Source organism: Saccopteryx bilineata, chromosome 1 (genome assembly GCF_036850765.1).
Source record: "Saccopteryx bilineata isolate mSacBil1 chromosome 1, mSacBil1_pri_phased_curated, whole genome shotgun sequence".
NCBI lineage: Eukaryota > Metazoa > Chordata > Mammalia > Chiroptera > Emballonuridae > Saccopteryx > Saccopteryx bilineata.
Genome location: NC_089490.1, coordinates 346,683,100 through 346,688,460, shown reverse-complemented (window position 1 = coordinate 346,688,460; position 5,361 = coordinate 346,683,100).

Below are 5,361 nucleotides of genomic sequence, written 5' to 3'. Positions count from 1 at the left end.
TATGGAACTATAAAAAACCCCGAATAGCCAAAGCAATCCTAAAGAAAAAGAATGAAGCTGGGGGCATAACAATACCTGACTTCAAACTCTATTATAGGGCCATGACAATCAAAACAGCATGGTATTGGCAGAAAAATAGACACTCAGACCAATGGAACAGAATAGAAAGTCCAGAAATAAAACCACATATATATAGTCAAATAATTTTTGATAAAGGGGCCAACAACACACAATGGAGAAAAGAAAGCCTCTTCAATAAATGGTGCTGGGAAAACTGGAAAGCCACATGCAAAAGAATGAAACTGGACTACAGTCTTTCCCCCTGTACAAAAATTAACTCAAAATGGATCAAAGATCTAAACATAAGACCTGAAACAATTAAGTACATAGAAGAAGACATAGGTATTCAACTCATGGACCTGGGTTTTAAAGAGCATTTTATGAATTTGACTCCAATGGCAAGAGAAGTGAAGGCAAAAATTAATGAATGGGACTACATCAGACTCAGAAGTTTTTGCTCAGCAAGAGAAACTGATAACAAAATAAACAGAAAGCCAACTAAATGGGAAATGATATTTTCAAACAACAGCTCAGATAAGGGCCTAATATCCAAAATATACAAAGAACTCATAAAACTCAACAACAAACAAACAAACAATCCAATAAAAAATGGGAAGAGGATATGAACAGACACTTCTCCCAGGAAGAAATACAAATGGCCAACAGATATATGAAAAGATGCTCATCTTCTTTAGCTATTAGAGAAATGCAAATCAAAACGGCAATGAGATACCACCTCACACCTGTTCGATTAGCTGTTATTAGCAAGTCAGGTAATAGCAAATGTTGGAGAGGCTGTGGAGAAAAAGGAACCCTCATCCACTGTTGGTGGGAATGTAAAGTAGTACAACCATTATGGAAGAAAGTATGGTGGTTCCTCAAAAAACTGAAAATAGAACTACCTTATGACCCAGCAATCCCTCTACTGGGTATATATCCCCAAAACTCAGAAACATTGATACGTAAAGACACATGCAGCCCCATGTTTATTGCAGCATTGTTCACAGTGGCCAGGACATGGAAACAACCAAAAAGCCCATCAATAGATGACTGGATAAAGAAGATGTGGCACATATACACTATGGAATACTACTCAGCCATAAGAAATGATGACATCGGAACATTTACAGCAAAATGGTGGGATCTTGATAACATGATACGAAGCGAAATAAGTAAATCAGAAAAAAACAGGAACTGTATTATTCCATACGTAGGTGGGACATAATAGTGAAACTAAGAGACATTGATAAGAGTGTGGTGGTTACGGGGGGAGGGGGGAATGGGAGAGGGATAGGGGGTGGGGAGGGGCACAAAGAAAACAAGATAGAAGGTGACAGAGGACAATCTGACTTTGGGTGGTGGGTATGCAACATAATTGAATGACAAGATAACCTGGACTTGTTATCTTTGAATATATGTATCCTGATTTATTGATGTAACCCCATTAAAAAAATAAAATTATATAAAAAAAAAGAAGAAAAAAAAAAACTAACTTCCATAGTTAAAATGTGTTCACTTTCAATCTTTTGAATTGCTTTGTGAAAAATAGATGCTTGATTATGTAAAAAATACATTAATATCTCAGACATTTTATTATTGAAAAATGATTCCAGGATTTTAGGACATTTGTCTAAATGTAAAAAATATAAACAGAGAGGCTCAAATAATTGTAGAACATGCTCTATAGCAGGTGTTAGAGCAAGTCATCTAACCTTTAAATATCCTAAAAGTCTTTGTATTCAACATTTTCTTCACAAAATTGTTTTAAAGTAGCAACATGAATGGTAAAATCACTGAAATGCAAATAAATTGTAGTTATTATTACTTCTACATCAATTGGAATGGCACATGATGCTGTGTTGATTGCATTTGACAAAATATGTGCATTACAACCTATTCCTAGTATTTTCTTTTGGAGTAACTCTTGTAATTTTACAAACACATTATTCACCCCTTTGCATCTTCACCCACCAAAATTTGTATTTGTATTATCAGCCGTTAGTGTAACAACTTTGGATTTCAAATTTTTTTCATTTATTACTCTGTATAGATGGTTTGACAAAATTTCAGTAGTTTCATTCTTAATGGATTCTAAATTTAAAATTTTTACTTGAATGCCCTTGGTAACATTAAAATATCTTACTATTATTGGATATAATTTAATTTCATTATGATTTGATACATCAGATAAAATTGTTACAAATGCTGCAGTGTCCAAGTCCTCTGTAAGTATTTTGTCATGGTAATTTTTAAATACTGATTTCAAAATAGCCTTGCATTTTGTCCTGGCACATGAAAATTTTGCATCGTGAAACTTTTTCAATAATTTAGTTGTACAATCCATACTACAAAAACTTTGTGAATTATGGTATGAAATGCAATGTTTCCTCCACTGCAGCCAGCTGTTTGTCGTCTTCAGAGTAATTTGAAGTTTTTAAAAAACTTGTTACTTTACAACTGGAAGCTGATGCATCTAATGATTGCTTATGTTTGTTGGTGGTCAAGTGTTTCATTATTGCTGCTCTGCCCCCAACTGCAATACAAAATTCTCCACTGCAAATATTGCAGAAAACAATATCTTTCTTTGATATGAGGAATGGAAATTCCTTTTTCAATTTATCGTTGAAATGTCATTTTTCTTTTTTGATATTTCCATCCCTTAAATGAAATTAAAAATTAAAAATTAAGTATAGAGCTACATGAATGATGCAAGCACATTAGGAACTGGAAACATTACATCATGGTAGGCGAATTTTCCAGAAGCTAAATTAATAAACTAAATATCAAACAAAACCACTAATTTGGAGTGATATTCAGGTGTATTTATCATTTTCTTATTAAAAAATGTCTGTTTTATGCAACTATTTAATCAAAATGCATTATTAATAGATATGGTTTGACGTTAGATTTCCACTTTAAAACTCGAATTTCAGGAAAATACTTGTAAATAAAATAATACATATTTGGAAATTATTAAATATATAATGAATTAATAAAATGTGAATTGTGCTTACCTATGGTTGAATATTCACTGAGAAAGAAATATTTGTGAGTCTACAGTGTCATATGTGCTGTGTCATGTTTCAGTAAGAAGTACACAAAGCCATTTGCACATTCGGTATATCATGTGCTCTGTCAAGATCTCCTGTGCGGAGCACATGCATCTCATAATCGCGTCTTGCCGCACTGAACTGAACCTTGAAGAATCGTCATGTCAAATACAAATATGTCACATCACACGCAATGGATCGACTCTGTATCAGTCGAATATGGACATTTACAGATTAGTCTAGTATCAAAAAGGAGGACATGTAGGAGGACACTTTTCGAGGCAGGACAGAACTTACAAAAGAAGGGCTGTCCTCTCTAAAGGAGAACAATTGGTCACCTTAATATTAGGCTTATCATGCAGACTTTTTTCTTGGCTTTGCTGCAGCCCTACCCCTACCCCACCTTGGGCTCATAAGAATTTATAGATGGGAATGGAGGTGAGGAGGAATCAGGATATATAGAAGAGCTGCTTTACTAACAACTCTGAGTCAAAGGGCATAAATAATACTTATTGAAAGCCCAATTGACAAAATAAAGCATGGTAGGGAGAGAAAGTATCCTTCCCTTTGCACAATCCTTATAATGGGCTTTGTGTACTGCGGACTCCAGAAGGCTCAGTGTCACCTGGCATCTCAACAACACAGCATGTGAGAGTCATTCTTTGGACCTCCCAGAAATTAGAAGGAGAATTGCTCAAGGAGATAGGGTCCTTTATTTTAATGTGGAGGCAAGAGCTAGCAAAACTATACACAAATTTGAATCACAGACTCTCTGTGAAGGGAACCATAGAGATCATCTAGTCTGCTGGTGCGCAAACTGTGTTCCATAGAGATTCTCAAGGGCCTGCGGGGAGGAGTGCTGCAGATGAACTATAAATGCCTGATAGTTCAAATAAGGGTGAGGTTAATTTGATACAAGAAGGTTTTCAGTAAAAGTAAAGGGATGAGCAGATGACTTAACCAGTCTAGGCCACATGTCTAATAAGTGGAGGAGCTGAGATGAGAATCATGATTTCCTGGCTTCTTGTGTGCCTTTGTATGTATATGACTTTGGCTGCTACTTTTGTAATGTAGCTGCAAGCAAGTTACTTAGAATGGAAAGAATTTGGGGGTCATGATCATGTTTTGCCTGTATATTTCTACTCGTGGGAGAGGGGCAGATCGCATCTGCCTTATGGGTGCAACTGGGTGACTCTAAACAAGTATGTTTGTCCCGTAGTCTGGTTTTTATTATTTTTTATCCTCAGACTCACAAGTCAACCAGGGCAGAGATTCCAACAAAAAGACCTAATGGAGGGAATATGTTTGCTTCTAATTTAGAGTAAGAACAGCCACGTTCCACAGACCAAAAGCCATGGAAACTTCCACTGCCCTGCAGCAGTGTATAGAGAAGAATTTCTGAGCAAGTTCTAAGAGATACTTAATATGCTCCTGAGAAAAGACTCCATATCGTTACTTCACAGATGTTCCATATTATATCCTTGTCTTGGAGGTTTGTGTTTCCCATAGGAAAGTCTCCAAAGGTCTCTGTAAAAGATGTCTATTTAATCTTAATGCAATGTTTTGCAAACATGCTTGTTTATGGAAACTTTTATTCATGGAATATCTATTATCCTCATACAGAACACACTTGGGAAATGCTGAGGTAAGGACTTCTAACCTGGGAACAGAGGAGTCTGGGTTGTGGTCCTGGCTCTGCCACTAACCTGCATGTTCTCTCTTTGTTGAACTTCATTTTTCTCACATGCAAAAGAAGGTTAAAATCATTGACTTAGAAAGAAAAAAGGACTACCATTAATTGAGTACCTACTCTGTGTGAGGTACTAATATGCTATCAGAGCACCATATGTAAAAGGGCCTCATACTTGGTTTAGTCCTCTGCTATTACCATCTTGAAATTTTTAATAACTTTTGAACAAGAAGCCCTGCATTTTCATTTTGTACTGGATTTCACAAATTATGTAGCTGGTCTTGTATAGATAGATAAACAGACAGATTATAGATCGATATTATCTCTAATATTATCCATAATCTTCACATCACTCTAATGAGGATGTATGTGCATTATTATTTGTGATATATAGTTTGGAAACTGGGAATAAAAATGGTTAAAAAAATTGCTCGTGGTCACATAGGTAGTGAACAACAGAGCCAGTATTCCAATTTAGTCCATTGGGCTCTACAGCTGCCAGTACAAACATTCTACAATTTTAAGATTCTTTTGTTCTTCAAAGTACTATTATATCTATCT